This window comes from Lactuca virosa, chromosome 8, assembly GCF_052849685.1.
Source record: "Lactuca virosa cultivar CGN04683 chromosome 8, Lactuca_virosa_CGN04683_v6, whole genome shotgun sequence".
NCBI classification, from domain to species: Eukaryota; Viridiplantae; Streptophyta; class Magnoliopsida; order Asterales; family Asteraceae; genus Lactuca; species Lactuca virosa.
Window position 1 is genome coordinate 250,997,040 of NC_136433.1, and position 24,705 is coordinate 251,021,744.

Here is a 24,705-nt window from a genome sequence, read left to right on the forward strand (position 1 = left end):
TTGTACATGCTTCTTGCATTAAGTTTTCTAATCTTACACAGATAACTTCCACCTATGGAGACAACTCCATATTCTCATTTTGACTATCACTTCTGAACAAGAGATGCCTCTTTTCAGAATATGTCAATATGGTCCTTCCAAAATTAGCACTATACTTCCAACTGTCCCTGAGCAACCAATCTTTGATAAACCTCAGATTGTCCTCGACAATTGCTTAATCATTTTAGTGATATCGAATTCTAGACCTTTTCCCTTCTTAATGCCCTTGGGCATTTGGAAAAATTTAGAAATGAAAAATATTATAGCACATGCAATCGATCCTGTACCCAAAGCAAATGGTACACGATTCATGGTGTCTCACATAAAGACATGATTCTAGACCAGTCTTTTGCTACAATATTTTTATTTGCCATGTTTTCAAAATTTGACTATGAAGAGGGATGCCGTAATCATAATCGAATTTTGAGAACGCAATATATAGAATTTCCTTAAGTTGAACCAATCCAACATGAAATTCATATATATATTCTTGACTAAAGATGATTAAGGTCTCAATCTAAGCCTTTAGAACTGAAATGAAGTATATCCTCTCCCTTAATTATAGCAAAACAACTTTTTCAATCCTTGCAGCCTCACGAATTGAAACTTTTGTTTTCTATAATTAACATTGCTAACTTGCAACACTAACAATAATTATCATGCTCCCACTAACATGATGATTATTAGCATAACACTTATGCTCCCACTAGCTTTGACATGTACTCAGAAATCAACTGGACTTCTAGAAATCAATACTTTATTGACTTTCTTATCAAAGTTCAGATTTCTGATACGAGATGCTTTGATAAAACTTTATCAAAATCATACACCTTTCCTTAGATAGCATGCATGTGTGTCTAAACAATTTCAGAACTATGAAAAGGGATGCCGTAATCATAGTCTCAATTGTTTAGACCTTTTGCCATCTGCTTCAAATCTACTTGGTGGAAGTGTTTCCTCACCATCATTTTCATGAATCGGAGAGAAACCTTATGACCCTTAGATTTTATGGTGTATGTGTTCTTATCCATGTGAATCGTCAAAACCATAGTCACAAGACAAGGATAATGACAAATCCAAACTCATATGGACTGAACTTATGCAATCTTAACTTCTTGCCACCTGGCAGTACAGGGCCTGCCATTGCTTCCAAGTTGTTATGCAACCAATTGAGAACTTTCAGAACTCCTATGCAAAGCCAACTTTAACTGGAATGGGCACAGAATATGTCAACACGATAGGTTATAAACCTCAAGTCGTGTGCTAGTGAAGAACCTCAGGTTTTATTCTTGATTAGTTCTTGAAATTCTTTTTAGGATCTTTAAGACTCCCACTATCCTCTTGACATATAAGACTATCTTGCCAAATATTCAAGAGATAGTGTGGATTCTTTATCAAGACAAACACTTCACACAATTGGCCTTAATTGGTCTTTGTTTTATCCAAAACATCACAACTTCCCAATTTCAAATGTACAAGAGTAGGACACTTTTACTCTTACATTTGACAAGTGTTTTAAACCTTTCTTTAAGATATGTCACTCAAGTTACAATCTTGGAGTATGACTCTAAGAATTGTTTTGGAACGAAGTATGACTCATCTTCCTGATCTAACCATTTCAACAATTCATGACTCCTCTTCTTAGTCATAAGAATGCACTAAGATGACCTTTAGAGGACTAATTGTGATATGATTTCTAAATCATTAAGATGATCACAAACATGATACTAAAGTACTCTCCCATCTTTTCAGATTTGAGAAACTTTTATCTTTCTGCCTAATTTGATTCTTCCCATTCGTTCTGCCATACATTGAGACTTTTCCAATGTTTCAGAATTATACTTAAACTTGTAAGTATAACCATATTTACTAAACTTTAGTAAATCAAATAGTCTTAACGAGCTTTGTGGTGGACATGACCAGTGCACAAGAATGTGTACTCGATCCCTTTAGTCCTTCACTTGACTCACACATCCATGTGAACAAGTAATTAGTCTTGATTTTCTAATGCTTGAAAGTTCTCATTCATCATACTATTCAACTTGCATGATTCCAAGTTTCGGTCCAATTGAAACTTGGGTGATGAGGAACTTTCCTGATTTGGTAAATTTAGACACTACCACAATATTGCTGTCAGTGGAATCATATAAGCAACAATTTTCCACAAATGCCATTGTAAGGATACTTCAAATAAATAAAATTAAACAATTTTCTTTTATATTAAAACTTTGCGGAAAAACTTATCCTTACAATCCACATGGAAAATTGTTGTTATCTATTCCTTAGCAATATATCATAACTTCTTAAGCAACTGCTCAAAATTCTGATGCGATCGAAATCCACCTTCGCGATCAGAATCAGCATATACTTCCTTTAAGATTTCTCTCTATTCTTTGATTCTTAAAACATCAACATGTGACCCAGTCACATCATGTAATGAGGATCTCAGAATAGAACTTAACAGAGTTAGATAATGGGCTCTACCTGATGTAGAGTCAAACTTATTGACTTTAACATCCTTAGGTAAATTTGGCAGCTTTGCCATCAACGCCCCTTCCTTTGGCAAAATAAACATATGGACCCTTTGGTAATGGCACTATCTCAGACTTAGCCTTTCTCTTTACCATTTGGTCAACCGGGTAGACTATGGCCAATCCCTTTCCATTGGGAAGAAAATGCTTTTTCTGAATTTCCAGTGTCACCATTGTCACTGTCCATAAAGTTTTTGGGAAGTTGATCTTCTAATCAAATTTGCTTTACTATCGTTCCAAATCATTGCTGATTCAGCAGCACCAAGCAAATAGATATGATCATTAAGGTTCATTTCATAGTCTGTTTCATAGTAGTCCCAAAGGAACTCACTATGTGACTTAGAAAGTGATTGAACATCCAACTTTCTCAAGACTTTCACACCCAACTCTCCCGGCTTGTCAATATGTGACTTCATCTCTAAGATGTGATCACACATAGACTTTGCTTGCCATTAGGGCTTGAGTGACCTTGAACTTGTGGGTTAGGGAGAATAATTGGAGGAGGTGGAGGAAGAGAAGTATGACTTCCATGAGCCAAACTCGGGAAGTCATATTCATTAGGAAAGCTTGGTTTGGGAAGATCATTGTTGTCTAAACCAGACATCAACAATGGGAGAAATTCACGTAAAGTTGATTTAAGTCCTTAATATAACACCCAATATGATATATTAAGGCTAGGACCCAACAAACTATTTTATAACTTGGAAGAGGGATGCCGTAATCAAAGCTATAAAATATTTGAAGGTAGGTGAATGACGATTCACCAATTTCCACCAAGATAAACGAAATGTATTATTAGGTTTTAATTGGTTTTGAAACTCCTAGATTCTTTTGAGATTCATTGAACTTTTCAATGGCATGTATCAATCTCGAGTGTGCCCTTCAGGTTTTGTGACTGGGATGCCGAGGATCACAAAACAAGGTGTGAAGTAACCATGCAAATATACTTGGCACCCTTAATATTTACCCCTCAATCGATGTGCCGGTTAACCACACACGCTCCAACGATACTATGATAAACATTAAGTTACCCTTTTCCTACCTTGTTAAGTCCAGCTAGTGTGCCGGTTAACCACACACGCTCCACTAACAGCTTAAACAAAGTGCAAAGTGTAATTTCATGGATTAGCACCTTATTCACATTTTCCTAAGTAACTAAGATTGGGAATTTATAAGTGTTTAGTTACTTAGTATTTATCATTATACTTATAATGAAGGGAGAATTATAGTCCTTGTCCTACCTGTTCGGCTAACGAGCCTCCACCGGTCAAGGAAGCGGTGAGTGAGAGTGGACACCCATTAAACTGCCATTTTATAGCAGTAACCTTATACCCCCCTTATAGACCGGCTTCGTGAATGAGGCCTACTAATGGTAAGACGACTTGCTCTTATACATATAATATATTAAACTTTTAATATTATAATAGTATAAGGGTGTATTTTAGACATTTAAAATACTTGGTGGTTTAATCTATTAATTAAACTAGACTTTTAATTTAATTAAACTCAAACCATATATTTATGGATTAATAATACTCTTTTAATTAAACGCTTTAATTAACTATTAATAAAGTCCATAAGAGTTAATTTGAACTATTCAACAAAACATCATAATTCCAATTATTAAACTCAAAATTAAAACCATTTAATTAATTGTTTAAGTTATGAACCCAAGAGTTTTAGAATTCAATTCTTTTTTTTCATAAAAAACTTTTCTCAAATTCCAAAACTTGAGGGCAAGTTTTGTAATTCTTGAAAACCTTTGGATTCCATAACTTATGGAATTAATGGTGTTTTATGATGAAACTTTCCATGTTCCATAACTTAAGAACAAGTTATGGAATTCTTTAAAACATTAACACCAAATTTTGTAACTCCATAAAAACTTTGAATCAAATTTTTTTTTTTTAAAAAAAACTTTCATATCCATAACCTATGGAAGTTTCAAAAACCCTTAAGATCACAACTTTAAAAAAAACTTTTGAGCTCCAAAATTTTATGACAAAATATGTAACTCCTTAAAACATTTAGATCAAACTTTTAAAACTAATAAAATAATCATATCATTTTATCTTTTACTAAATTTGACCTAATTCAACTCATATAACAAATGATTCAAATTTTACAAATAATTCGTTTTTCACAAAACAAGTAATTATCTTAAAATTTGACAAACGTCATGTTTTTTTTTCCTTTTTTTTTCAACTTGAAAATAAAACATTTGCATCAATATAACAGAAAACAACTCATGGCTCTGATACCACTGTTGGGTTTTGAGCATTCTAACACTCCTATGGTGTACATGCAACCCTATAAACATTGGATCTATGTTTTCTCTATTATACATGCAAATATTAACTATTCCAAGGTTTCATCCTAACTAGCATATTATGAAGCACCTATACTACAAAGTTCTAGTTAGATGACATACCTTTTGATGTAGCTTGATGTCTTCAAGCTTTAAGAGCTTAGCCCCAATAGTGTGGAAGCCTCAAATGGAATCACAAATCACCAAAACACCTTGGAAGAACTTGAGAGAATATGTATGCACACTAAAATCGACCCACTCTTATTTTCACACACTTGTGCCAATTTTGTGAGCCAAGGACCCCTTTATATATTATGGAGGATTAGGGTTACATCCATGTAAACCCTAATACCCATGACCTTTCATTTACATAGGATTCATGGGTTAAAAGCTCCATGGACCATCCATGAAAGCTTAGCCCAACCTAAATGAACTTGGCCCATTCCATATATATAAGAGTCCATATTTAATTAGGTCTTTTTGATCACTTAATTAATTCTTGATCAATACTAATTAAATAATATGATTCCATATTAATATATTAGAACTTATAATATATTAATATAAATCATAAATATACTATTCTCAAAAGACTATCCATATAAATTGTGCCGGTGAAGTGCAACCCAAATGGACCATGCCGGGTCGGGTCAAGTACATACCAAATATAGTTATGGACTTAGACATTAATCCAACAGAAAGCTCCCAAATCCCTTCCTTAGCTGAACGAAAGACCACTGAGGTCCATTCCAAAACTCCACGAGTAATCTCCGATGAAACAAACTTCTGCAATCGCGCATCGACTGGCCCAGGCCCTGTTCCTGAGCCGGAACTAGAATCTGAGTCCCATTCTTGAGTGCTCAACAGTATACTGAACTGACAATCGAGAAATCCGAATATACCCAAGAATCCTTATCCCACAGGCTTCCTGGATTCTCCAAGACTCTCCCCAATTCGAGTATGGATCCTGTGCTTTCAGTAGTACGGACCCAATACTACTTTCCACACATATCCATACTTTCCTCAAGAATCATCCCGAATCCTCCAAGTCACCCTCTCAAACTGATACCCTGAATGCTCGCTAACAGCGCAACCAAATCCACTAAACCACTTCCTAGGCTTTCCTAGGTTCTCGAACCCACCCAGTCCTCAGCTGCTGAAGGATTTCCCACTAATATCAACTAGCTACCTCATGAATATAACCACATGCGACAGAGATCAGATAATCCTTTGAGTAACAGACTCAATCCTAGAACGGTTAGACTCAGACAAGAGCTGTGCAATAGGCCAAGTCCATCACTCTGAGATTATCCAGCCTGTGCCACATGTGACTTAGCATATTCACTTAGTAGCTAGCTCACATTACTAAGAGTCCCACAAAGCACAAAGCAACCAGCATTCAGACAATGGAAAATCTAGCCAACATATTCCAATCAAATCGTTCTATCCTCTTATCAGGAATCTATACTGATATGAGATTCTAAGGCTGATACAATCAGGTAAAACCTAAACAGACTATCCTATCACTGACTGATCAATACTATCATGCAACTAAAAAGGCACATATAGCAGGCATATAAGGCATCCTCCTACATCCTTAGCCCTAATCTAACATGAAGTTCTCATACACATACAGTAGGCATATAAGGCATCCTTCCTAGATCCTCAACCCTAATCTAGCATGCAGTTCTCATAATCATATTATATCATGACATAACATGTATGGGTATCTTGGGGAAAACTTAATTGAGCTCGACTGATTGCATGCATCACACACCTTGTTCTTTTCAAAGTTCTTTTCTCTTTTCAAATTCTTTTCAAAATTCCTTTTACAAACTGATTTTTCTTTTGAAAATTTTCATACCAAGTCCTAAGTTTGAGTCCAGACACACCCGAGAGTGTGTCCGAATCCCTCAAACCAAGGCTCTGATACCAACTTGCAACATCCCAAAATTCAAGACCAAAAATTTCATTTTAATTTGGGTTATTATAAAACCAACAGCATAAGAAAACATCCATAATAACATCCCATGTCAAAATCAAAGTGCCAATAATCAAAACATGTTATCATAAAACAATATCAGAGTGTAATCCCAAAGATCTCATGTGCGGAAAACATAGTGTGATGCGCTGCGATCGAGCCGACTCCTTTCCTTTGAAAAAAAAGTACCTGAAACCAAAACTGTAAACCGTAAGCACGAAGCTTTGTTAGTTCCCCCATCATACCACATAACATATAACAACATACTGTCGGACAATTTTGGGGTGCCCGACCTACCCTGCCAGGCAATTCTGGGGTGCCCGACCTACCCTCCGGTTTATCTCAACCGGCTACGGGGACTATTTCACCCCCTACCACTAGCATATAATAACATAGGATAACATACTATCAGGCATATCTGGGTGCCCGACATACCCTTCCGGTTATCTCAACCAGACCCGGGGACTAGTCCCCTACCTACCACTATTAGATAATCACATAACATACTAGCACATAAAACATAACAAATAGTGGCATACCAGACAATTATCACAAAGACAATCATCTCAACTATAATCTCCTACTAGTGGGCCGGTCTTGGTGCCTTAGGCCCACTTCTACTGGAAGGTAACTCGCCTCGCACTGCTGAAGTCCCGCAGACAAAACTCTAGCTGCTGGATGACAGATTACGGAACTGTCAATATCAAAATAACACCCAATTAATAATTGGGTTCCAACACATAACCATACGTCCATGCTTGGGGTAAAATACTACTTTACCCTCATCTTAGCTTGGTTCAAGCTCAAGGCCCAATCCAAAAGCCCAAAAGTCAAACTATGAACCAAAGCCCAACATATGGCCCAATTTTCCAAATTGGGCCCAAACCTCTACATGGTCTTACCCTAAGGCCCAACGATTTAGTCCAGTCCAAACATTTGGCACTCCAATGGTCTAACCTCTCATAATCCTCAATGCCCAGTTATGGCACATCTATGGCCCAATTTTCCAAATTGGGCTCAAACCCTCATATGGGCCATACCCTAAAGCCCATCCATATATTCTTAGTCCATATGATTGTTCTTGGATGGACCATCAATAGCCCAATCACCAAAGCCTAATGGAAAGGCCTAACTTAAGGCCCAAGAAAGATTAGGGTTTTCACAAAAAATGACGATTAGGGTTAAGTGTTTTCTACTTAACCCATTAAGGACTTAATCGATTAAGTCCATCAATATATTGGGTCAATCATATAGGGTGGTCGGCTTAATACATAATCCCAATCCAATCATCTAAAAATGTGGGCCCGATAATCAAAAACCCATATATCCAGAATTAGGGTTTTCTAAACCCTAATTAGGGTTTCCAATCCAATCACAACCCAATTAGGCCCGAAAGCTAAGTCTTAGATCAATTAGGGTTTTATTAGGCCCAATAGGGTTTCATAGGTCGGGCACCACCCACTACCACCTCGGGTACTGGTGGTCAAAGGCGGCTCTCGGTGGTGCTAATAGTACTAGTCCAATTATATCCAAGCATCACAAAAGCAAACTAATCACAAGCAAAAGCACACCGCCACCCAACACGGCGGCTGGTGGCGGCAGGAGGTGGCAGCCACCACCTCACGGTGGTGGTTATGAGTTTTCTTGATTATACTAGTCACTAATTACAATTTTACAATGCTTTAACCCAAAGTAACACACACACAACAAGTTAAACACACACACACACAACCACCCTTGTGGTGACCGGCGGTGGTACATGGCGGCAGCCACCACCTCACGGTGGTGGTGGCCTTTTCTCGGTTTTCCGGCCAAACAAACAACTCACAACACACACTACAATAGAAAACACACACACACGTTTTGTGTTTGCAAAAATAGACCCGGCCACCCACCTAGTGGCGTTTGGCGACGGCGACAGCAACACTATCGGCAATGGCGGTGATTTGCGATGACAGCCACCATCTCACGGTGGTGGCGGTAGTTTCTCTTGATCTTCTGCACAACAACACATCAACATACGTGAGACACGACATGAAACAGTAGCCCTCAGCCACCGATTTGGCGGCTGGCAGCGTTGAAGTTAGCGGAAGCGGCGGTTGAGGCCGACGACGGCAATAACGGTGTTCCCTACGTCACGCACACCGGAAATAATGAAGGAGAAGAAGGAATGGGTTGCAGCTAGCCTACCGTGTGCCTCCGGTCATTCATAACTCAAGCAGTGACGTTCACAGCCTCCCTCGTTAATCTCAACAGCTTTTCCGACTTCTCTTACGTCTCCGACAACAGCGACGAGGTGGTGCTCATCGGCGACTGGGTTGCTGTGGCGGAGGAAGGATGGGGGTATAAGGGTGGTGTGGCGCCGGAAGTTGAAGAAGGAGGGTGGCGGCCGGTGGTGGGAGACATAAGGTGGCGGCTGTGCCTTTCATTAGGGTTAGGGTTTCGGACCGGGGGTGACGGGTTATATACCCCGATCCCCCATAAACTTAATTCCATAATGACAAGATTAGTCCCTCCCTTCCTTTTTTCTTTTAATCTTAGCCCATAATTTACTCTTCATACCCCTGATCTCATAATTCTTTTCATATTAAGTCCAACAGTTACGAAACAGCCCCTCCTCTACAATTTATTCTCAAATGAAGTCCATATGTTACCATTCAGCCCCTTAGCCTCCAAAATCTCTTCAAATTAAGTCCCAATAATTTACCAAGTAGTCCATGCCTTCATAAATATTTACAGAACCAATCTGAAACTTACACCTTTAACCCCAACTTCTAAATTATGCCAGTTAACTCCATGAAACCAACACCTTGCTATATAATTATTGATTTAAGGGTTACTATTCATTCATTAATTTGTTTATTTATTTATTTAACAAACTGGGTGTTACAAAAAGATCAAGTGTTTTGGAGTTAAGATTTAGAAGTTATGAAATGAAAATGGCTAAAAGGTGGCAAAGTGGATAAGCACTTATGTTCTTAGGCTAATAACTAGAAATCAATATAGATTTATCCAAAGGTCGGTATATTTTCCTTGTAAACTCATTCCTAGGATTCCATAGCTTTAAAGTTTGTTGAACTCTGATATTGTATGTAAAAGTTATGGCTGTCACAAGATAGCTCGAAAATGGGAGGAATGGGTAACAACATACATGGCCATTGTTTAGGAGTGTTAATGGGCCATTTAGGTTGAATTTTTTAGTTTCTTGATTACCTATGTTTGTACATATGGCTCGCATGCATCTGATGTCGATATGTTACCTAATTGAGGACAATTTTGAGCTTTACAAATCATTTTAACATCAAAAACTTCCAAAATATTACTAGAACTCTCTTTCAACTTCAAGACTACTTTTTTGGAGCAAATTTTCAGAAACATCAACAAGAATAAGGGAGTTTAAAACAAGGAATCAAGGGGAAATCAACCTCAGTTTATGGAGAGTAAGGTAGTAACTTTCATCCCTTGATTTTATGAACTATAAGTGAAGCTCCATATTTACCCTAGTTTAAGCATTAGTTTGCATGCTGAAATTGACATGGGTAAATACTCCATAACGATGATTAGCATGCTAATAAGGCATATTAACATGTTTTAATTCAATTACCATTGTTGCTTGCTCATGGTACAAGTTGTTAATGCATAATCTTCGAAGTTTAAGATGGGTAGTCTTGGAATATCGAATCGTGAATTGTAATCATGTGCTACTAACATGTTATTAATGGAAACTAGGAGTTTAATGATAAATTCGAATGATGAGGTCAAACCTAATTGGGAAATTTAGTAGTTAACCGAAATTGAGATTATATCTTGATGATTCAGGACTCACATATGAGATATACGTGAATCATAATTAGTTTGTTGACAAAAGTGTGAAATGGAAAGTTTAAGTGATCAAGTAAATAATCATTTTGTAATGATACATGTTTTAAATGTTTTATAAATGTTTTGAGCACTTATGTGATAACACATTTTATTGTTAAAGTTATATGTATGATTTTTGTGCAAGTGAATGAATGTGTCTAATTATTTTATAACTTATGGTTATAGCTAATGCATATCATGGCATTGTGTGTGAATGCCTTGTATAAAAGAAAACTGGTGTTCATACATACATATAGAAAGGATAAGAAGTAGCAACGAAAATAGTCGAAAGGTAGCAAGTGGAAAGCTTTGGAAATATGTGTCAAGTAAGGTCCAAACTATTGGATTAGGGTGTCTAAGGTCTTAACAAAATTTGTATATTGAGTAAATAATACTAAAGTCCTTCTTAGATTACCCTCATAACCACGTAATATCCTGAATTAATTTTAAGAGAGAGATGTATAATTTACTAATATATTATAGGATTAATATTTTAATTAGAATCAGAGTTAATTAATTAGAATTAAATACTATATCTAAGAGTTAGAGTGAAATTGTTCAAAAGTTGAACAAGGAAGCATTCTAGAACCTCCCTAGGAGGGGATGGTTTCGAAGTAACCTTCTAGGGCTTCTAGAAGCCTACTTGGTTGATAAGGAAAGTGAATTTGAATTGAAATATAATATTATTATTTTGAATTCAAATTAGGGTTTCCTATAACTATAAATAGGGACCTCCATAAGACCCAAGAACACTACACATTCATAAGGATTTTCGAAATTCTCCTATCCCCTCTCTCTATTTTGATCCTAGGGTTTTCCTAGGGTTTCGGTGTGATTTATTAGAGGCTTCCACACTATTGGGGCTAGCATTCCAAGAAGGGTTCTTGAAAGTACCTTGATATTTATGATAATAGAAATAAGGTATGTGGTTTAAACCTTTGTGATTTTTGATTTTAGCTAGGTCATTTAGAAGTCTCAAAGTATGTTGCTATTCTGAGAAAAGCAATAGAATTTTCAAGGTTGCATATGCCCATAAATTAGTTATGTGAAGTTCCGCAAGTACATAGAAGTAATCTAGAAAACCCATCAGTAGTATTAGAGCATGGTTTGTTTTATAATTTGCACATTTTTGAAACCTAAAAGGAACCTGGAAATCGAAATTGCCTATCCTTCTAGGGTTTTCCGAAATTCCTTGCCTCCTTGCCTTTTTCAAAAATTTCTAGTGTTTTGTTAGGGTTTTCTAGTTTCCTTATTTTTTATTTTAATTGCCTTAAAATTTGAACAATTAAAACCAGATAACCTAACCCTAATTTCCAAAATTAGGAAGGATTATAATTAAATAGAATTAATTAGTTAAAATTCTAATTAAAGATAATTATTTAATTCCTAAATTATTTAATTAATTGTTTAATTAAAAAATAAATATTAAATCAAGATGGTTTAAAAGATTAACTAATTAAATGTTAATCAAGATAATTAAATTTAAACCTTGTATTTTCAAAAGGTTTTATAATACACCCTATACATATGTATGAGATTATTAATACTATATGCATAACTAAAATTCAGTGAAATCAATAGTAGACCTCATTAACGAAGTCACGCTATGAGAGAGGCATAAAGAAACGACCTATAAAATGACCGTTGAATGGGTGTCCTTTTCACCATTTTCACCCACTGCTTCTTTATGTGGTGGATGGTTGTTAGTTGAATGGGTTTGATAGGACATAATCATAATAAAAGAATAATATATAAGTACTAGAACCTTCCAAAATCCCACTCTAGTTGGTTCTTTGTGATTTGTTAGTGGAGCACGCATGGTTAACCAACACACTAATTGGGGACTATAAGTTGAACAATGGCACAAATCGAGTTTACGGTTGTTGATAGAGCATGTGTGATGAACCGGCATGTCAATGTGAGATCATAAATGGAAACGAGGTTGTCATGTGGGTTTACATGGTTATTTACATCTTTTTTGTGATCCTTGGCATCCCAGTCACAAACCGAAGAGAATATTCTGAGATTAAACATGTCATTGAAAAGTTCAATGAATCTCGAAAGATCTAGGAATTTCATAAAAGATTGAAATTTGTAAAGTGCATTACGTACCTTAAATAAATTCGCAATTAGATTACGACGTCTATCTTCTCAATTTCAAATTGCATTTTTGGATCCTAGCCTGAAATATTAATTTGGGTTAAAATATTTAAGCATGATCAACTAACTAAAATCTTATCTCTTATTTTAGATGTCTGGAAATGGTGAACTTCCTCCTCCTCCTCTTAATCCACCAACTTAGAACTTCCACCTCTTGTTTATCCTCTAAAAAATCTTGCTAGTCCAAACTACATGGACTGAATGCGAAATTTAAAGATGACTTTGAGATACGAGAACAAAGAGTATGTTCTCGAGAATCCAATCCTAGAAATAGAAAAGGAAAATGCTACTCTTGAGCATTTCACTGATTATAATCAGCATGTTGATGATACCACCAAGGCCGATTGCATAATGATTGAAACCATGGCACTTGAACTTCAAAATTCCTATGAGGACTAATGGCCTTACAAAATGAACTAGGCTATTTCTCAAATGTTCCACAAGAAAGCAAGAAAAGAGCGTTATGAAGTCGTGAAGGCCCTTATGGAATGCATGTTGAAAGAAGGGAAATCTATGTGTGCTCATGTGCAGAAGATGCATAGACACGTAGAAAGGCTAGAGAAGCTCAATGTGAACTTCGACAAGGAGCTTGCCATTGACATGGTGCTCAACTCCTTGCCCAATAGTTAAGATTAGTTCATCTTGACTTATCATTTGAACAATTTTGATACCACATTGATTGAGCTTCATAACCTATTACAAACTGTAGAAGCTGGAATGAAAAATTCTCATTCCAAAATTTCTGTAAGTGCCCCAGTCATGGCAATTCAAAAAAGAATTGGCAAGAAGAGAAAGCCATATTCCCAACCCAAGACGAAAAAAGGAAAGCCTATACTGGAGAATCTAGTGGGTCAAAGGGAAAGGTCAAAATCTTGGATCCTTGATACGAGATGTGGTTTCCATATTTGTTCTGATATGTAGGGACTAAGAGAAGGTGAAGAGGTCGAGCATGGAAAGTTGAACCTGATCATGGGGAATAGCCCAAAGTCGGCTCTTACTAGGATTGGGACTTAAGAGCTAATGTTTGATAATAGTGCTTGGGTTAATTTAGACAATTGTTGTTATTCTTCAGAGATGACAAGAAACATAATTTCATTTCATGATTTATTTAGACAAGGTTATCGTTATGGTTTTGATAATGACAATGGTGCAATTTTAGTTTATAAAAATGGTGCATTTATTTTCAAAGATTTTCCTTGTAATGGTGTCTATAAAATTGTTGTGTGTGTAAATGAAATTGACAATTGTGTTTATATTATTGATTCTTCTAATGCTTTAGACAAGGCATGCTTATGGCATTGTCTTCTTGGTCGTATAAATAAGGAACACATTCCCCAACTCCAAAAGGATGGAGTATTGGAATCGTTTGACCTAAAGTCAAATGATCAATGCGAGTCTAGTCTATTAGGCAAGATGACTAGGGATGTCAACGGGGGCAAACGGGACGGGGAGTGCCTCCTCCGCCCCCACCCCTGAAATTTCCCCGTTCCTCCGTCCCCGTCCACGCCCCCAAAATGCCCGGCCTTCCTACCCCCGCCCCTGCCCCCGAATTCCCCTTATTACCCCTGCCCCGCCCTCAATTGATTTTGGATTGCCTTTTTTGGGCTAAAAGAAGTTATTGTTTGGGCTAAAAGAAGCTATTTTTTAGGTAACAAATAATTATTTATAGCAGAATTTTACATATTAAAAATAAAACAGTTACGGCATCTTAAAAACATTATACTAACAACTTAAAAACATGTTTTTTGTTGAATTTTGGAAGCTCGAAATCATGTTATTGTTTATTATATTTATATAATTAATCTAAATCTATGTATAATTTATTAACGGGGTCCCCATGGGGGTTTCGGGACGGGATTACCCACCCCCGCCCCCAAAATTAAAACGGGGGTTAACCTTGCCCCCGCCCCCGTCCCCACTCCTGATTTTTATTAATAAATACCCCCGAACGGGATGGGGCCCCCACAGGAACGGGGTCCCACGGGACTTTTTGACATCCCTAAAGATGACTAAGCCACCTTTCACTAGTACTTGTGAAAGAGGTGAAGGATTTTTAGACCTAATACATAAGGATGGATGTAGGTCTTTCTGATCTGCCACAAGAGATGCAAATCACTACTACATGACATTTACTGATGATCATAGTAGATATATGTATGTCTACTTAATCAAGCATGAACCAGAAACCTTTGAAAAGTTCAAAGAGTTTAAGCACGAAGTAGAGAATCAGTTGGGCAAGAAGATAAAGATGTTCCGGTTTGATAGAGGTGGAGAATATCTTAGTCTAAAGTTTAATGACTATCTCAAGGAATGTGGAATCATTTCAGATATGTCTCCTCCTAGGATACCATAACTCAATGGTGTAGCTGAGAAAAGAAATCAAACCTTGTTGGACATGGTTCATTCCATGATGAGTCAATCTTCACTTCCTATATCATTCCAGAGGTATGCCTTAGAGATAGCCGCCCATATCCTCAATTTTATTCCTACCAAGAAGGTTTCCAAAACACCGCATGAGATGTGGGCAAGGAAACCTCCCTTGCTCGTACACATCAAGGTCTGGGATTGTGAGGTCTTCGTTAGGCACTAAACGCAAGATAAACTGAAAGCCAGAGCTGAGAAGTGCATTTTGATTGGTTACCCACAAAAGACGCTTGGATACTTGTTCTACTGACCAATTGAGAATGTGATATTTGTAGCTCGAAGAGGAGTCTTTCATGAGAGAGAGAGAGAGAGAGCTCACATCCAAAGGAGACCGTGGGAGTATAATTGATCTAGATAACTTCAAGAGTCACCTAATGATGAAACCTTTGATGAAACTAGCTATCAACCTGAGGCTAAACTTGTTGAGCTCATTGACGATTCATTACCTATTTTTCGATCCAGTAGAGTTATCATGCAACATTCGTTTTATGGATGCCATATAGCAATAGATGGGGACACATTTATCTTTTATAGTACACTGGTAAATTTAGATGAGCCACCTAACTACAAGGAAATGATGGCAGGCCCTGAAGCTGCAATATGGAAACATGCAATGTATAGAGAGATCAAATCCATGTATGTCACAACTAGCAAATTAGGGTTAAGATGTTGATCCTTGTACAAGATAATCTCCTCGTGTAATCTTGCAACATTTCCTTTAGTGAGATTCAAACTTCAATGCTATTAAGTTTATACTTTCAGACATCGTCATTCAAGTCAAAACAACCACGTATAAGCCCAAAACTCGATCCAACAAGCCAAATCCAATCATTTTTGGGCCTTAACCCAAGAATTTTCGATCCAAATCCCTTGTTGGCCCAAGACATCCTTATTGGACCTTATTGGGCTGGTAGTTTCTCCTTTTGGCCTTGTTGGGCCGGAAACCCCTCCTTGGGCCCTAATGGGCCGAAAACTTTTATTTAACATTGTTTTGGGCCGAAAGCTTCTAGTGGGCCTCTCTTTGGGCCGAAAACCCATACTTGGGTCTTAGTTGGGCCGAGACCTCCTATTTTGGGTTTAATTGGGCCGAAAACCTCTAAAGTGGGCCAAAAACTCTCTTGGGCCAAGCCAAGTCGAAGCCCACCACTTTGGGCCGAGAACCCCCCTCCTAATCGGTTGGCCCATCTAATAAAAAAAAGGGGAAAATACCTTGGGAAACAAGGAGTGACACCTCACATTTATACAAAATACATCCAAGGAGATTACCTCCCATGTATCCACACCTTTCCCATCACTCCTATAGGTCAACTCCTACCTTTCCCTCTCTCTTCTCTACCCCTCGACCTATCTCCCTTCTCACACACTCATTCACAACTTCAATTTAAACTCATTTCCTCTCAACATTCATCATTCTCTCATCCTCTCTCTCTAAGATTTCGTGTGAGTGTGTGTGTTCTTCAAGGAAGTCTTCATTCAAGGATCAAAAACTTGGTAAGTCCATGTTTAATTCAAGTGTTTTTGCTTCATATATATTCTAAGAACTTTCAATTTACACACTTTGTTGTGTGTCAAACTCCTTAGAACACCCATATTTTCGAGACTTTCCTCAAGAAGACAAGCTAGGATCGAAATCCTTCTCCTTCTTCCTCTACATTTCGAAATCCCCAAGATGAGCTTCATGCCCCACTCCTTTTCATGTTTTTCATACTCTTTGGGGGGAAATACAAGTCAAATCTCGTTTAACCAATGGATATTTGCATGAACATGAAGTTTATCTTATGCATCTTCATAAAAATCATGAGAAATGTGTTTGTTAACATATATAATATTGTATGGAAACTTGTGGATACGGGAGTATACACTCAAAAAAAAAAAATGAGTGTTGTGTTCAAACATGTATAACCTAAACTCAAAAATCAGCTTTCAACAGAAACTTTTTGGTCTATTTACGGACTGTTTTGACCCTATTGAACTCAACATTATTCAAAACTGTTTAACATGCGAATAGTTAATGTTTATACCTTTCTAAGGACTACTTTCACGCATACATACGATTTTTCTACAATTTTTGGCGATTTTTACAAAACTGCCTATCATTTCAGAAATAATTTAGGACCAGTCTGTGAAGATGAATATTTTCGCACTGCTTTGAGACCATTAAAAATGATAATAATATTATGAACAAAGTAGACTCAATTTCCAAGCTCCCAGAGTTTACGGATCGAAATTTAGACTTACGATGATTTTTCTATAATTTTTCTAAAAACAGGGACAGAAAAGTCAAAAACTAGAAAATTGTCTTTAACATACTAAAAGTTTTTAGACTTGTGTTAGATATAAGTTTATAGGATTTACACTTTTAAAACATATAGACATGTTAACTTATATGTATTTTTATGTATAATTATATAACTTGTCTTGACAAACAAACATAATAAACTATAATCGGTATAGTTTGGAGGTAACGAACCACACTTTCAAAGGAAACATAATTATTTAAAGGCATAATTATCTTATTTACAAGTAAACCGGAGTCATAGTTCACGTAAATCTGATAAGGCTCTTGTGAGACTCTCCTTCGCCGTACCTACCTAGCATACACCGTAAGTCCTGTAGTTATAACCAGAGTATCCTGGAGGGAGAGCGGGGTAATTGTGTATAGATCTATACGGGGTTGACACCCCCACACGTGAGTTGTTCGCTACAGCTAGACGGGCCAGAGTAGGGTGACAAATATCTTTAGAAACCGACGCCTGAAGAACGTTAAGACAGGCGTTTTAGTCATATTAGTATGGTTGTAACGACTCATATAGAGAATGATTATATTAACTTGGGTTTACGAAGAATATACACTCTACTAGTTTTTATAAAACAACAAACTATGTTTCGTTTACTTTTAAACTAAATTCACCTCAGGGACTCAGTGAACATTTTATGTTGACGCTTTTGAAAACGACTTGTATTATCAGGGACTCAGTGAACATGTACTCGAGCCTTGGATCTGGATATTTTACTATCTTTTTGAGATATTTTATTTTTGCGTAATCGAAGAACAAGTACAATTTGTAAACAATGAATGTTGGCATATTGTAATGTATGATGTTTGGTTGCTTTGTATCATTTATATGCAATTGTTATGATATTACAAGATGAAGTCATCCACCCCCGGACGTTTCCGCCGTCCCGGTTCGGGGTGTGACAAATTGGTATCAGAGCATTTTTTTATAGTGAACTAGTATATCTAACCATACAAGATATATAACTATAAATACAATGGGACTAAAACACTCTGACTAAAATTATACTTTAAAGATATAAGTATTTTATAAAAGTATACATACTTTCTAGAACCGTATCATAATAAGAACAAAACCAAAGTATTTAGATGTTCAACACTACAGTCAAACCTGGACAGTTATGTAATCATATCTCGGATAAATATAGCCTGATCAACTATATTTATTTGAGATACGACCAACATGTGTTTGGGAGTGATACTATGTGGTAACAAGTCTAAAACTTACCAACCCTACATGCAAAGGAACATTAGAACCAAACCTAAAGTTTAAAATACTATAGGAGTATTTTATGATACTAAACAATAACAACAAGTCTAAATACTCATCGATTTCGTATACCAGGAAGCCCTAGGATCAAACATGTAATACTATAGTAGTATTTTAGAATACTGTATGACCTCCACACTTAAATCTTTTACATGTATCTCATACCTCTATTCTCGCACATGCAACATGGATGAGCTTCACCCCGAAGACCCCTACTACCCTGCGGTAATAGCCAACGAATGGATCGAGGAAGAGCCAGAAGAAGTGCAAGGGGTGAAACCCGAAGTAGACCCCTGTGAATACCAAGTAATGGACTACGAGGGAGAAGACTTTGATGAGGGATCAGACGAGGGTGAAGACACATGGGAGATCCTTAGCAAGCCTCACCTTTCAGGAGCAATGCCGAACCAGTCCACAGAGAAGGAGAATCTTACCGAACGCCTACGCTCCTTAGAGGAGGAAGTGGCCACCGTACGACAACAACTCATTGCAGGTGAGGCTAGGGTAACCTTAGCAGAGCAGAGAGCGGAAGAGGCCACTCGTGAAATGAGCGAAATGGCTGGGCACCTTGTGCGTCATTTCAGCATATGAGCGCTAGTACACTACTCGCACCTTGTCCTAGGTTTATTATGTAATTCGATACAACTAGTAATAGTAAATCAAGAGAGGTACGCCCTCCAAGGACCTATGTAATCCGAACCAACTCATTGTACTGATATTTATGTTCTCTTTTGTTAAACTTAACGATTGCCCGATACCCACTACTACTTATCATAATAAATACATCATAGGGATGTAGGTCGAAAAGCTTGACAATCATACATCAAAGCGCGAAAGTTATATGTAAATATAATTGGGAAAAATACAACTAGGAATAACCATAGTTACTTACTAGCTCGTTTCTCCTCATGCAACATAATCATGTCTTCCCATGGAAACAGCCAGCCAACCGGCGAAACACCGATCCTACGAATAGACTCTGCGACTTTCCAAGTCGTAGTGATAGCTGATGTGACAGCCGTCATGGAACAACTCAATGCTAACAAAACAAATGGAAATGAAAACGGAAAAGGTATCAACAACTCCAACCACAGTAAGGACAAAAGGCACCAGCATGTGTCTGCCTACAAGGACACCCCAGACCACAAACCTAAGAGCAAGAAAAGAAAGTCTCGGAAAGAGAGGGAGACTAAAACAACACAAGAGCCCTCGAAGAGACAACATACTGTTGCGGTTCATGCTGCCACAACACCTGTCACACCAGCACCAGTCCGTCGATATGTCGGAACCCTCCCAAAGTGTAACAAGTTCAATTTTCATCACTATGGAGCCTGCCGAAAGTTACACTGCAAGAATTGCAACAGGAAGGGGCACACTTCCCGTTTTTGCAGGGCACTAACACGACCAATACCCCAGACCCCCAACATTAGAATAAGCTCGACCTATTACGAGTGTGATGAATTTGGACACTTCAGGAGGGACAGTCCAATAACAAGGAACTCTGACAGGGAAGGAAGAGTGCTGCCAATCACTACAGGAGAGACCCTCCCGAAATCACCTGCGAGCAGCGGTACGTTTTCCCAATAAAGATATTTAAAGGCTTTAGTCAATAATTATAAATTACTCTCTCGTCCAAACAAAACATATCATTCGTATAAAAACTAAGGGTCCTTGCAGGTGAGCTATGATGGCCTAGTGTATACATTAGGGTCATATATAATTGAGATTCTAAAGGCTTAGAGTGTGTGATTCCGCCTTATTTCCTTTTCCTTGTTTGGTTGTGGATTTAGGACAGAGCCCCTCATTCGGCGGTCTTCCATTCTTAATTATACATGACTCATATACACCAAGCGATTATAGAGAGGCCTGGTGGGGACCATGCTATCAAATTTCATCACTAATAATCGGAGCACTCATACTGCTAATACTCGCTAAACGTGGTACAAAAATGTTCGCAGTAGTGATAACAAGGACAAAACTGGTAACATTACAAACGTATACATAGACCACACTATCATTCTGAACAACCATCCCTTCCCAAATCAGTCCAACATCTATTACAACAAAGAGCCAACAACGTCAGTTGGCATGGGCTGGCTTGATCCTCACCATACAAATTTCAAGTGCCACAAAGAGACCCTTCGCCTTAACCAATCGATTAAAGAAACCCCTACAACTTATAACGACAAATCCTCGAATCATCCCTGGCATCTACACTCTTAAGTACTTATGTAAGAAATACCACGCTCTTCCTGGCCACAATAGAATTTGGAAACAAGAAGCAAAAAGACCTCAAGGGAACCCCAGAAATTTATAACCTCCCCGAGATGTTCCCGAAGCTCTTTCGGAAATATCACCTACGTGGCAAGTTGAGTTTGGGAATCGACTCAAGTCATGGAGCCATTTCCATAGCCAGACCATCAAGGCCACTTAGTACCAACATAAACACCGAAGGTATCCGGTCGATGGAACGACCCAGTAAGTATGAGAGTTATCAGACCAAGACTTGAACCTCTGAGAACGCCCATCCGACTCATAAAGAGGAAAGGCTAATTGTCCATAGGACCACTTACTAATAAGAGTCGAACGACCCATCCTCAAGGATCGATATCCCCTATCCTGAATCGAAGACTTACTCGACCTACCCTCAGAAACAAGCAAAGATCGACATCCCACTAGTTCAGAATCCCGTAGTAAGAAACTCCCAAGACAGCTAAAGAATTACAAGACCAACTACATCTCGCAACCTTAACTTTAGTGGCAATAATGTTCGCCTTAAGGTTTAGAGACACTATTATTGGGGCGCCAAGTACACAATCCTCATTAACTGTGACCATCCATTCACTTCACCATATAGGATGCAAAGGCGGAATACCTCTGTGTCGGGCTAAGATGACCAACACCCAGCTAGCCAAAGGGAAAATACCCGATGACACGGTCACCGGCCCCGAAAACACCAGGGAGACAATCGAAGAGATCACCCAAACTCGAGCATGACTAGAGGCATCTAGAAACTGACAAAAAAAACTACGCAAGTAAGCGACAGAAGCCCTTGGAATCCCAAGTCAGTGATCGTGTACTACTAAAAGCCCCCATTTCGAACGAGAAAATACGCTTTGGGAAAGCATAGGAAATTGAACCCGAGACATATCGTACCTTTGAAAATCCTTTCTAGGATTGGTCCCATGACTTATAAACTCCAGCTACCGCTTGAACCCGACAATATACACCCTGTCATTCATGCCTCCAATCTAAAGAAATGCTTATCTGACGAAACTCTCATTGTCCCACTGGACGTAATTGAAGGGAATGAAAATATCCATTTCGTTGAAGAGCTCATATAAGTAATGGATTGGGAAACAGAAGGGTCTAGACAAAACTGAGATACCCACATCTTTTCCCTAGTACTTGAGAGCTGCTTTAGAACAAATTTCGGGACGAAATTCCCTCTAACGGGTGGATGATGTCACAACTAGAAAATTAGGGTTAAGATGTTGATCCTTGTACAAGATAATCTCCTCGTGTAATCTTGCAACATTTCGTTTAGTGAGATTAAAACTTCAATGCTATTAAGTTTATACTTTCATACATCGTCATTCAAGTCGAAACAACCACGTATAAGCCCAAAACTCGATCCAATAATCTGAATACAATCATTTTTGGGCCTTAGCCCAAGAATTTTCGATCCAAATCTCTTGTTGGCCCAAGACATCCTTATTGGGCCGGTAGTTTCTCCTTTTGGCCTTGTTGGGCCGGAAATCCCTCCTTGGGCCCTAATGGGCCGAACAATTTTATTTATCATTGTTTTGGGCTGAAAGCTTCTAGTGGGCCTCTCTTTGGGCCGAAAACCCATACTTGGGTCTTAGTTGGGCCGAGACCTCCTATTTTGGGTTTAATTGGGCCGAAAACCTCTAAAGTGGGCCAAAAACTCTCTTGGGCCAAGCCAAGTCGAAGCCCACCACTTTGGGCGATCATGTGGGCCGAGAACCCCCCCTTCCTAATAGGTTGGCCCATCTAATAAAAAAATGGGGAAATACATTGGGAAATAAGGAGTGACACCTCACATTTGTATAAAATACATCCAAGGAGATTACCTCCCATGTATCCACACCTTTCCCATCACTCCTATAGGTCAACTCCTACCTTTCCCTCTCTCTTCTTAACCCCTTGGCCTATCTCCCTTCTCCCACCCTCATTTACAACTTCAATTCAAACTCATTTCCTCTCAACATTCATCATTCTCTCATCCTCTCTCTCTAAGATTTCGTGTGAGTGTGTGTGTTCTTCAAGGAAGCCTTCATTCAAGGATCACAAACCTGGTAAGTCCATGTTTGATTCAAGTGTTTTTGTTTCATATATATTCTTAGAACTTTCAATTTACACACTTTGTTGTGTGTCAATATCCTTAGAACACCCATATTTTCGAGATTTTCCTCAAGAAGACAAGCTAGGATCGAAATCCTTCTCCTTCTTCCTCTACATTTCGAAATCCCCAAGGTGAGCTTCATACCCCACTCCTTTTCATGTTTTCCATACTCTTTAGGGGAAATACAAGTCAAATCTCGTTTAACCAATGGATATTTGCATGAACATGAAGTTTATCTTATGCATCTTCATACAAATCATGAGAAATGTGTTTGGTAACATATATATTATTGTATGGAAACTTGTGGATATGGGATTATACGCTCAAAAATATCAAAAATAAGTGTTGTGTTCAAACATGTATAACCTAAACTCAAAAATCAGCTTTCAACATAACATTTTTGGTCTATTTACGGACTGTTTTGACCCTCTTGAACTCAACATTATTCAAAACTGTTTAATATACAAATAGTTCATGTTTATAACTTTCTAAGGACTAGTTGCACATGTTCACATGATATTTCTACAATTTTTGGTGATTTTTACAAAACTGCCTATCATTTTAGAAATAATTTCGGACTAGTCTGTGAAGATGAATATTTTCGCACTGGTTTGAGACCATTAAAAATGATAATAAAATTATGAACAAAGTAGACTTAATTTCCAAGCTCCCAGAGTTTACGGATCGAAATTTCGACGTACGATGATTTTTCTATAATTTTTCTAAAAACAGGGACAGAAAAGTCAAAAACTAGAAAATTGTCTTTAACATACTAAAAGTTTTTAGACTTGTGTTAGATATAAGTTTATAGGATTTACACTTTTAAAACATATAGACATGTTAACTTATATGTATTTTTATGTATAATTATATAACTTGTCTTGACAAACAAACATAATAAACTATAATCGGTATAGTTTGGAGGTCACGAACCACACTTTCAAAGGAAACATAATTATTTAAAGGCATAATTATCTTATTTACCAGTAAACCGGAGTCATAGTTCATGTAAATCTGATAAGGCTCTTGTGAGACTCTCCTTCGCCGTACCTACCTAGCATACACCGTAAGTCCTGTAGTTATAACCAGAGTATCCTGGAGGGAGAGCGGGGTAATTGTGTATAGATCTATACGGGGTTGACACCCCCACACCTGAGTTGTTCGCTACAGCTAGACGGGCCAGTCTAGGGTGACAAATATCTTTAGAAACGACGCCTGAAGAACGTCAAGACAGGCGCTTTAGTCATATTAGTATGGTTGTAACGACTCACATAGAGAAGGATTATATTAACTTGGGTTTACGAAGAATATACACTCTACTAGTTTTTATAAAACACCAAACTATGTTTTGTTTACTTTGTAAACTAAATTCACCTCTCTGGTCTTAGGGTTTTAAGACCACAACTCTTTTATATACAGAAAATATAGGATTTTCTGGGAACACACTCTTTCTAATACAAACAAAGGAA